Consider the following 12597-nt stretch of genomic DNA (forward strand, 5'->3'; position numbering starts at 1 on the left):
TCATCTTTCAACCCGCTTTTTACTAGTCTCTTTCCTTTCTTTCCTCTACTATTTTCTTTGCTCTCTTTAAGAGCAGCCTCACGTTGAGCCTTGCTCCTTTGTCTAGTGGTAGGTGGCTTAGCAGAGATATGCTTTCTTGCATTTTCACCAAGTTGCTTCACACGACTCGATGACCTTCCGAAGACGGTCCTCAAGCTTACATTATCATCTGAATCGACTTCCAGAGAAGGCTCTAGCGGACCAGGTTCCTTCTCGGGAGAAGGATCACTTAAAGGTACAACTACAGTGGACAAGGTGTTTTCAGTTTCTACAAAAACCATTTTTTCTGTCAAGGGTCCAGGTCCCTTATTTGCATCCTCTGTTTCTTGAACATAATCATTTCCCCCCAGAATCTTTGCACTAACCTCCTTAGCATGAGACATATCAATAGAACCAGTTACAATATCCACTAAATTTTCTAGACTATTAGATAGATCTGAACGTATTTCAGACACATTCCTATCAAGAACTACAGTCGAATCTGAACTTATCTTATCGCTAACAGGAGGGACGAGATTACCTTGGTTTGAAGGATTTTCTTCAAAATCTCCTATATTAATGCCACTTTCCTGTTCCTTGTCATCATCAACACTGATAGACTCATGCATGACCACAGAGCTAGATTTTTCTGTATCCTTGATTTGGTCCTTGATCCCCATATTTTCAGTGGCTTCAGTTTGACTTGACAGTTCGACTCCGTCATCTTTCTCCTCAAGATCTTCAGTATTTAGAAGGACATTCAAGATACTTGGAGTTTGACCACTTTCTTCTGAGTTGTCTTTTTCATTTGGAGCAGGAACTGTGGAGGGAGAGACGAACTTCTTTGGGGCTTGACTCTTGCGCGTCTTAGAGGGACCTAAAACCATGGGCTTTGGTGGAGAAGCAAATGAATTTTGGTCAGTGGAGATTGCTGCTTCTAAGTGTGATTCTAGCATTTTTGGGTCTGACGAAGTTGAGTTCTCTGAGAATGGGAGAGAGGAGTGCATTTTTGGTGTGAGGGAAGAGGTGGAATCATCTGGAGACATGGTCAAAGTTTGAACAAAGACGGCACATAAGAAGAATGTTGTACAGAGATGGAAGATGAAGAGTTTCAAGAGGTGAAGATACACGGACTTTTGGCTTAAGAGAGAATGTGAAAAGACGATTCTGATAGGTGAATTTTCTTAAATGTTGGATCAACTCAGAGAAGATGTATCGATTGGGCTCCAAAAAGGAATTTTCATAAAGTGAAATTTAACGACATTGCACTTTTTGACAATTTAAAAAACATATAATTACTAAAAAGACCACGAACCTGAGTCACATGAACCAGGTTCTTGGACATCTCTTTTAAAAAGTAGGCGAAAATTATGAAACATGCAATGTCACCAATGCCTATGCTGGACCAAAGAATCCCTGTGTGTATACCTGTAACGGTACAGAAGTGAGTTAGATGTCACCAGAAAAACACTTTTGGTAGTGTGACTGTCCTTTTATCATAGCCAATCGATGAGGGATTTTTGATCAAGCCCAACTCCGGAAGATTTCTTTCAAAAAGCTCTCTGCTCAGTGTTTTGGTGAAGATATCTGCTACTTGGTCCTCTGTCTTGCAAAACTTCATACAGATCAACCCATTTTCAGCATTATCCCATAGGAAATGGTACCTTCACCGATGTGCTTGATCCTTTTGTGTTGCACTAAATTTTTGCCATGTTAAGTACAATTGCATTTGACACACAATAAGGGCACACACCCAGTAAGCACACCAAGAATATCAAGCCATTGTTTGATCCATAGCAAATTGAGAACCATGAGAGGTAGCAACCACATTCTCAGTTTCAGCAGTAGAAAGAGCCACGAAATTTGTACCCAAAAGATCAAACATGATCCCAAAATATATGTCATTTCAGATGTGCTCTTCCTATCTACCAAGTATCCAGCATAATCAACATTTGTATATACAACCAAGTCAAAATTATCCTCAGAAAGATAGAAGAGTACCAGGTCCTGCAATACCTTAAGATACCTCAATATCCTTTCAGCAGCTTTCAGATGCGACTCCTTATGACTTGATTAGAACCCTTGTTTCTTGAGGTGTTTTCAAAATTATCAAGCTTGTTGCGAGGCACCCACCTAGTCCCAATCACTGATCTGTCTAACGGTCTAGGGACCAGGTGCTTCCTCATTTGATCCATCATTTGCATCTACAGACCCGTGATCTCCACTTCTTTGCTTAGCCCCATGAGTGCTTGACGTATCGTCAGCTACTCCGTCTTCAGCTTCACCACTTTTAGCATCTGACTTTCCCAACTCCTCCTTAACATTGTTAAGAATAAAACATTTGTGTATGAATGCCTTTAGGAAAGTTAGCTGGGGTTTCATTTCATTCAGTAATTTATAAGGGATCTTCTCATGCAGGAAACTGATCATGCACATGCTCCCCTCTCATGTAAGCATTACATGACTTGTGATCTTTGAATTTTATATTTGGTAGCACATGGACCAGGTCCTAGCAGCAAGCCTGTTCAACAAAGAAAAGTTTGCATGTCCTAGTCACCTTTTTGCTCACAAGTTTTTTTTTTTTTTAAGATATGTGACAATGCAAGAACAGAAGGAGAAATTCACTCCATTTCCTTTACCACGGATTGGGGACAGACTAAATAACTTATTTCAAGCCATTCACATAGTACATATTGACAATTGTATGGAAGAGTGTCTTGCCAATTCCAAGAATAACTATCATGTCATTTCAGAAGACATACTCCCACCTTAGAAGACCTTGAGTGAGAGGAAATCATCCATTCTTCTAGTCATATATTTAGAACAACCACTATTTGTATACCAATTTTAGCTGCCTCCTCTCACTCCAGCCTGCAATCTAAGTCATTTATTAGATTTAGGAACCCGAACTAGTTTGGGTCCCTCAAAGTGATAGAACAAGTAAATTAGGCTTCTTTTAGTCCATGTAAGTAGAACATTTTTTCTCTTTTGAGGAGTAGATTCCTTTTCAAAACATTCCTTATTTATCTGAATAACTTGAATTTTGGATTTGCATCCATCTTTAAAAGGACATGTTTGACCCCAGTAAGTGTATCACCAAATTTTAGAATTGGTACCATGCTTGCTACATGGGTTGTAGGGGATTTTTGCCTTATGAAAGCTAATCACTTGCGTGCCACCGACATCCTTATACATAGAAGCAATTTCATAAGTGGAGTAGGTACAACAGGGTGACTTATCAGGATCTTCTTTAACCTTCACACTATCCTCCAATAGTTGTCTACTCTTATCTAGCTCAGAGGTGAGACTCACTTTGATCTTCTTAAGCTTCTTTTCATGCTCAAGTTGAGTTTCACAAATATCTTTTTCTTTCTTCGGAGTATTCACCCTTTTCTTTATTTGAATCTTTAACATAGATGTCTCTCTTTTTACTTCAACAGCTTGTTCCTTCAGATCTACAATTGAGACTGCCAAGTTATCATTTTCATGTTCTGAAATACAAAATTCTTCACTTAAACCAATCTCAACATCCTCATTATCATTGATAGCAACAGATCTGACTATGACTGCAAAGGTTGACTCATATTCTGAAGGTTCATTGACAACAACAATCATAGATATGTCTCCTTGGTCATCTACATCTTGATATTTTCGAGAGAAGTCTTCCCAGCCAGCCACAGCTTGCTTAGCCAAGTTGTCAATACCATTACTTCTGATGAGTTTCTCATTAGGGACCTGGTTCCTCTTAGCCGCTTTTTCAATATTATTTTTGTAATAGTCAAGCTTAGGAAGAGGACACTCTTTAATGAAGTGTCCATGCTTCTCACACTTGTGACAACAATAACTTCCTTTTAAGCTCCTGCCAGGACTTCCTTTATTTGTGACCTCACCATTTCTTCGAACCATCTTTTGAAATCTTTGAGTGAGATACACCATATTGTAGTCTTCACTGCTTGAGTTACTTTCAGCAGTTTTGAGAACCAGGTGCTCCTTTTTCTTTGGCTTCCTTCTTTCCAGATCTTGAATAAACTCACTGTCCTTACATTCTAAAACCCCTTGCACTCTTGCCTTTCACCGCTTATGATATTCTCCATTGAATCTTGGTGGTCTTGTGCTATATTCTTTCTTTTCTAGGCTTGGTGAACCAGTCATAACGACGATATTTTAGGTGTTAACCTTTTAGAAAGCACCCGCTCTGATACCAATTGATAGAACCTATGAGTTCACCACCTGAAAGTTTACCAAAATAGTCTAAAGGACCTAGTCCCTAAGCTGTTTTCACAGATAGTAATGGAAAGTAAATAAGGCCAGATATTTACATGGAAAACTCCTTGCTCAAGGGATTAAAACCCACGACAACTACCAGAAAATAGACCTATGGTAACAATTTTCTTGCAACGGTTGTAAAGCCGTTGCTATAGCCTGTCTATTGCAATGGTTATAACTGTTGCATAAGGGTATTAGTCCTATTAGGACACTTTTGCAACTAAACCGTTGCATTAGCTTGAGAACCGTTGCGATACGGTGTCCTGGTGCAACAGTTATTTAAACTGTTGCAGTAGGCTTATTTTTGGCAATAGTTAATTGGCAAAAAAGGTCAATCGCAATGCTATAATTTCCCCCTTTTAATTTCGCTAAACCCTGAACGATTAAATGATTCTTTTTCTGTTTTTCTTTAAAGTTTAAATAGTTATAAACCTAAAGAGAACTTTGAGAGCTATCATATGAAAATACTCTAGTTAGAAATTAGAACCCAAATCAAATGAACACTCCCGATAGCACATCGAAGCAATGATCCCACGGCAGAGATAAAACATCGAAAGAAACAAATCGAAGCAATCTCGGGCAAATGCACTCTCTGGTGAAGCCTGATTTTGTTTTTAAGCGAGCATTTTTGGAGGTCGTCGATCTGGGCTTCTTAAGAACTAGGTCTTCCATCAAGCAAAGCCAGACCTCAGTTTGACTTATCAATTTGAAGAATATACTACCCCAGTTCACCATTACTTACTTTCTGGTTAGTGCTTTATGTATTTACTACAATTTTATTTTGCGGGATTTTGGGGGTTTCTTCTAATTTTTCTAATTTTATCTCATCAAAATAATGAATAGAATCTCTAGAATAATACTTAATTTGCGAGTTAACTTGCGAGTGAAATTTTGTGTGTAGAGTATTTGAATAGTCACGGGTTAATACCTTGAATATCAATTGTTCGACATAATGCCAACTCATTAATAGCAAGTAGGTGTATCCTATTTTTGACTTGAATGTGTCTCAGTTCACAAATATATATGTTTTGCTTTCACAAATTGAACGACTTTTGTGCCATAAAAAAATTATGCGGCTATTGTGATGCAAAATATGTTGAGCTGAAGTAAGTCTTAAGATGTTATATTTATGTATCTTGTTTTTCGATGCTTTCATGTTTCTCTGGTTAGAAAAGTGTCCTACAAATTAAGTTATAGAGCTTGTGGTAAGGGTATATTCTTGTTTTTATGTTATTCTTTTATGATACAATGGAAGCAGCAGCATCCTCCTGCAACTTTGTAGCAAACAGCTTTAGTTCCAAAAGATAGATGTTGGGATATTTTTATCAGAAATTATCCAAGCATCAGCTAATTGATACATTCAACTATTAGGTATTGGATAAAGAACAAAAGAAAGAGATAGAAAAATGGTTAAGAGATGCTTATGTTATTTCATGTCAAAAGAAAAAAAAAATTTATTCTTTTCACTATCCTGAGGTAACAACTTTCTATGAACTCTTTTATTTCCTGTCAGAACATCTTTCATCGCTACAAACAGTAGGGCTTGAATTGTCCTCTAACTCAATAATGTCGATTGATTCCTACAAGGTCGAGTATAAAAAAGAATGGAGGGAAGAAGAATTAGAATTACCCCTTGAGTTAATAAGTTTAAATACGACTTATTAGATTTTTTGGTCCTATTACACTGTCCAGTGAGGCTTTCGTTTGTATAACTCCATTGTTAGAGATGGTAAGTTCTTGTGCTAAAAAGTGTGCTAACTGTGGCAGTATTGACTTGGAAATTTTGGTGCTTTTAATTTTCTTAAATAATAATCAAGCTTTTTTATATTTACAAGTTTAACTTTTAAAGATATGTGTATGTACTGATTGAATGGGAAATTTGTTATTGGTTAAAGATGTTATGTTCTGCTCCCTAATCTCATTCTCGTCTTACAAAGTCAACTTTATTTTTTCTGAAAGATGAATACCCTTTGAACTGATTCTAAGCTATGAAAGAAAGTAGGATATATATGTAGATTGTCTTCGAACTGGTAAACAATATTATCTTTTAAGAATGAACAATGGGGAAAAATAGTACCTTCTATGAATATGGTAATTAAACAGCTTTTAATACCCTATGGCAGATTTGTTCTTATTCGTATTTGCTTCATTGGTAAAGTTGAGGATTAATGTGATTAAAGTCATATCTATTTTTGTGGTATTTTATTTCATTCTCTATAGCTTGATGCAAATAGTAAGATCAGTTTAACCTTTATTTAATATCTCTTCAAACCTTCACCATCAATAGAGGCTAATGTGCAGAATGGTTGTTGTTTTTCAATCCTATGAAGATTAAGCAAAAGACTTTCTATATAGCTTAGTAATTAAATATTACTCTCTCCGTCCCAAAAAAATTGTCTTAGTTACTATTTGAACGGTCAAAGGATATTTTCTTTGACCATAATTTTTTCAAATATTTTGAATTGTTAACTATTGTGACTTATAGCACCTTTTTATGTAGTTTCTAAATATGTAATTTTTATTCAAAAAATTAAAGATTCTATGTCCGAATTCACACTGAACATTAGTTAGTTTGACACTCGTAATCTGAAACATAACAATCTTTTTGGGATGGGGGGAGCATGTGCTTTTTAATCTCCAGAAGGCATATTCATTTTTGTTCCCATGTTGAAGTCCAGGCTTCTTGAGTTTAGCAGAGTTATGCATATGTTAGTTGGAGAGAGTTGATTTCTCCTATTGTCCTCATAGAGCTCGTTAGAAGCTACATTTCTAGTGTAGGGAAATTGTAGATTTCCTTGTTGATGTATGGAAATATGAGGTGATTTATAATTGAGTTACTACATTACTCTGCTAAACGATAGCATGAGGATCCTTTGGCGACGTAGAGTTCATTGTTCAAATAACTGGCATCATACATTTTCTTAAGAATTTGAAGCACTCAAATATTCCAATTGTATAGTTGATTGGATGACTTCTTTAAAGAACATTATTTGGATAGAGATCCTTTTTATTATTTTAACCTTTTGAGTATGAACTTTTATTTGGTGAAGTTTTTTTTTTTTTAGGTTCTGTTCCATCCAAAGACTTAATTGGTCTGGCGCAAACGGGTTCTGGAAAGACGAGAGCTTTTGTAATTCCTATACTACAAGCTCTATTAGATTCTCCACATGCCTTTTTTGCCTATGTTCTCTCTCCAACAAGGTCTCTTATTCTTCTGATTACTTGTTTTATTTTGAGCCTATTTGGATGGGCTTATGCCTATAAGCTGCAAACAGCTTATAAGCTAAAAAAAAATAAGTTGGGGTAGTCTAACTTATTTTTTTTGGCTTATAAGTTGTTTTCAGCTTATAAGCTGCTTTAGATAAGCTAAGTCAAATGGGCCCAATTATTTTTTTGAGCTTATTTTAAGCACAAAATGACTTTAAGTTGGCCAGCCAAACACTCAAAAAAGCTGAAAACAACTTATAAGAAACTTATAAGTCAATCCAAACGGGATCTTTGTAGAAGCTTTTTTTTATAAGGTTATTTTGTAGAAGCTCTTTAATGATTTAAAGCCCACTTTGTTTCTTTTTGCGATTCAAATTGCTGAACAGTTTGAAGCTTTAGGATCCGGTATTGGAGTAAAATGTGCAACGGTAAGCTTGACTAAGTCATATGCACATGCATGAACAATTCATTTCCCCTTCAAATGTAATCCATAGGCTTGACAACCACTTGCTAGACAATGGGATTTCTAGTGACATGTCTGTTGGACAGGATAAAGCGTTGCACAATTGAAACAGTGTGGTATATGATTGGCATTCAGCTAGACATATTTTTGATTAAATGATCACTGGTAATTGTTTTGCAGCTGGTTGGAGGGATAGATCAAGTACAACAAAGCATTACCCTTGGGAAACGGCCTCACATTATTGTAAGTACTGATATCTGCTACCATATTTTTATATCTCATGTTAAGGTGACAAGTAATAATGGAACTAGAGACAGTCAAATCTCTCTGCCAAAGATAAATTACAAGGCAAATACCAAATGAGGGAGAGTTGATGGCGTAATATTCGTATGCCAGTGCACGTTTAAGGGACCAGCAAAGGAGCACCAGCTGTATTTTATTTTCTGAAGATGTTACTTGAGTATCTCTCTCTCTCTCTCTCTCTCTCTCTCTCTCTCTGGCTTGATTAAGCTGGTACCTTGTTCTTCTTTTTGTCTGTTGCACCAGCTTTTTAAATTTTCGTTGCAATCTTGGAGCTTTGGGCAACTTTGGTCCTCTTTTAGTCGCATTTTGTGGCTGATTTGGAACTCTATTTTAGCTTTAGTTTGTTGTTAGGTGAACTCTAGTTTCTTGAAATATTTTTGAGCCTTCATTTGCGGACTTCTCGTTACACCAGTTTGTCCTCTAATTGTGATTTGAAACGGTTTACTCAGCTTGGTTGGTGTTCAACTGAAGTCCATTTCAAAGCTATTTTTTTAGTCTTAATTTTCATGTTTAAAGTGATCTGCTGAATTGATGTTCTTGATTAATTCTTTAATATCTTCAAGAAATTTTCATCCTAGTAAATGTAGACGAGAGTACTATATTGTGGTTCTTTATTTTGTTTTTATGAATAATAGTGCACATATTCTAACCAATTTAATTAGCTTTGTAGTGTTGGCTTGAAATGGACAGAAAAATATATTGTTGCATTTACACATCAGGAATGTAATATTAAAAATAATTATTTTACAAAGTTTTTTCTAAATCATTTTTTTATCATCTGTTTTGTAGGTGAAGCAAATGAATAAAGGGGTACAAGATAAACGTGAAGATTTTGGTATTGGTTGATTGTTGCTACGACTTAGGATATTCTAGGAATCATTTATTTTTGAATATTTGCAAACTTGTGTATGCTAACTCTTCAATTGTCAAACAATATTATATTTTGTTTTTATTGATATTAATAGTTGGATGTTTTGAATTATTTACATTTGTGATTTATATAAATTAGTGCATTATATACTATTATAATAGCTCATATAAACCGTTGCAATATCCCATACAAACTGTTGCAACAGCTGCTAAAAACCGTTGCAATAGCTATAGAAAAATAATGCATAAATAATATTGCCACGGTTATCAACAGTTCCATTTGAGAAGGAAAGTCGTTGCAATAGATAGGGCTATTGCGACGGTTCACCGACCGTTACAATAGACAGTCTATGGCAACGGCTTTCAAACCATTGCCAAAAACCGTTGCGGTAGAGCTATCGCAACGCGAGCAGATGTAACGGAACCTTAAACCATTGCAATAGATCTATTGCAACGGTTTTTGTGGCGTTGCCATAGGTCTATTTTCTGGTAGTGGACCTACCCTAGTAGGATTTCCAACTTCACTAAACTGAGCAACTTCAGATTACAACCTATTGCAACCTAGGAATTAAACACTTAATCCCTAACCCTTACAATATACCTATTGCAAGCACCTTTACAATAACTGTATTGCAAAGCTCCAAATCTTGACTACCTCTAGCCAATGACTCAACTAATACTTAGCTAACTCTAGCCAAGAAAACAAAGTTACAAAGATTGAAATCTGTCTCACTATGATGATTCTTGACAAGCAATATAGGAATACAAATAAGAGCATAAAACAAGACTCAACTATCCTAGGACTTCAGATGTCTTCAGTAGCAGGAACTGGTCCCATGGATTGTTGAGATCTTGTTCTTGTAGGCACCTTATGAAAGGTAGCCGCCACACTTGAGAGAAATATATCATTTTAGATTTGCAAGTGTTAGGTCAAAATGATGCCCAGCACGTTGTATAAATATGACACAAAGTAGAGAGCATGTGAGAAACACGTGACCATGAATAGTGACTTCTCAAGGGCTTTTAGTTTCCATCATACATACAGCTGTGCTGCTGCAGTTCTGCGTGAACAGTGCAGCAGCTTTACAGCTGTTAAGTACCGTGCATTACTCTCATAGGACCTGATGGAGGACCTGGTCCTTGGATCGTTTGTCAATCATCAAAACTTATGAAATGTTATAACCCATCAACAACCACCAGCTCCACCCTCACCCCCACTCTCCCAACCCTCACCCCTCCACCCTACCCCCCACCACGTATCCCATCAACACTAACCACCTCTGCCATCCTAATCACGATCAATGTCAACCACCACCACCTTCACCCTTGCAACCCCCACGTCACCCCCACCACCCACCACCCACCACCCACCTACCCTTACCCACTCATCACTCACTCACTCTCAGCCCTCACTACCCCCCACCCCCACCCCCACTCTACCATAATTAAACCACCTCTATCATCACAACCACCACCGCCAACAACAACTACTGTTAGTCGCTACCACGCCTACCACCTCCATCATTATAATTATATTAATAGCCATCGTCGTCGCTACCGCCATTACAACCATTACGGCGAATCCTTACTACGTACCAACCACCTCTACCATCATAATTAGCACTGTCGCCAATTACCACCGACACCATCGTTAATCACAACACATTCTTTAGCCATCACCACCAACACCGTCAATTATTAACATCAACCAACTCCTCCATTACAACCAACCGCCACCATCGCGCCAGTCATTATAATGCCAACCACCTCCACCATAACAACTATCACCACCACCACCATTACTACAAAACATCTCCACCCTTACTAACAAACATAAATGTTTCATTTTTTTTATCAAATAATTTTATTTTATTAGATTTGTATTTATTTTCTAATCCCTCCATCCCAAAAAAATTGTCTTATTTTCCTTATTAGTTTGTCCAAAAAAGATTGACACATTTCTATGTTTAGAAACTATTTTAACTTTATGAGATGATTTATAGCCACACAAATATCTAAAGCTTGTTTTGGACCACACATTTCAAAAGTCTTCCTTTATTTCTTAAACTCTGTGCCAAGTGAAACTACGACAATTTTTTTGGGACGGATGGAGTAATATTAAATTATTATTTTATTTAAATTGTATATTTATTATGTTTAAATAGATACATCTTGCACATTCTGATATTGAAAAACAAACAGTCTTAATCATTCAGCGTTCATATCTAGAGACAACATCTCAATCATTCAGATGTGCATTCATATTGAGATGTCTTAATCTTAGTAAAAAAAAAATGAGACCTAAATCTATTACACTGTACAGCTGGATATATATAGATTCCAAGATGGATCGGTTATATATTAAGCTACATAATTAGGCCTAATGTGTAACACCCCGTACCGTTAACCTAAACTTTGACCATGATCCTAGACTTAGAAAATCAGATAAAGAATGTAGAAATTGGAAATTCCCTGTTCAGTTGTAAGATGGTGGTTTACGCCCATAAACAGTGACTGTATTTCAGTATACGGCCCGTAATTCAAGTCGTAAACTGTTACCAAGGAATTCTGAGCATTCTGGAATTTGGCAGTTGGATGTCATATGGTTAAATACGGACCGTATTTAAAAATACAGCCCGTATTTCAAAACGTATTTGGTATTTGGGAAAACTTCCTTGATAAAAGTTGTAGAGTTTTGAAATACCTTTCCAACGGTATATTATGGGGGTCAAACAGACATCTGTGCAAAGAGTTATGGCCATTTTACTGAAGAGACGCTGTGTAGTCCGTATTTCAAAATACGGCCCGTATTTCAAAATACGGCCAGTATTTAACTGGGCCAAAATTTTAATTTTCCAGAACAGTATATATTTGTCCGTATCAGTTCAAATCATTATTTTTCATTCCTTCAAGCCCTAGAACGACCTCCTACCCCTCCATCATCAAGAACACCAAGGTAAGCCTACTCTAATTATTCCAAATCAATTCTAATACCTATCCTTGTAATCTAAACAAGAAATTATCATTCCTAAACTAGGGTTTTCAAGAAAACCCATCTCAAGGTTCAAGAATCCAAGATTTTGGAAACCTTCTTCAAAGCTCAAGTCTTTAATTCAAGTTTTGGAGCGACTAAGGTATGTAGAGTTACTATCTACGTGTGGGAACATCATTGTTCTTCCCCACGCCTCATAATCCATAAAATTATGATTCTCTACTAAAACTAGGGTTTCAATATCATGCTCATGATAATCCTAGGTCCATATCCATGATTATATTATGTATGAATTGTTATAATTCCATCATTGAGTTCTTAATATTTCTTTATGATTATTGAGAATCCGTCCGTAATCTATGAAAACCCATATCTTGTATTCCATGTGTTCTTGCATGCATGTTTTGACTAAGAATGATTGTTTCATGAATATCCTACATGTCTACAAGTTTTCATGCAACTGTATTATATAATTACT

Source organism: Lycium barbarum, chromosome 6 (genome assembly GCF_019175385.1).
Source record: "Lycium barbarum isolate Lr01 chromosome 6, ASM1917538v2, whole genome shotgun sequence".
Classification (NCBI taxonomy): domain Eukaryota; kingdom Viridiplantae; phylum Streptophyta; class Magnoliopsida; order Solanales; family Solanaceae; genus Lycium; species Lycium barbarum.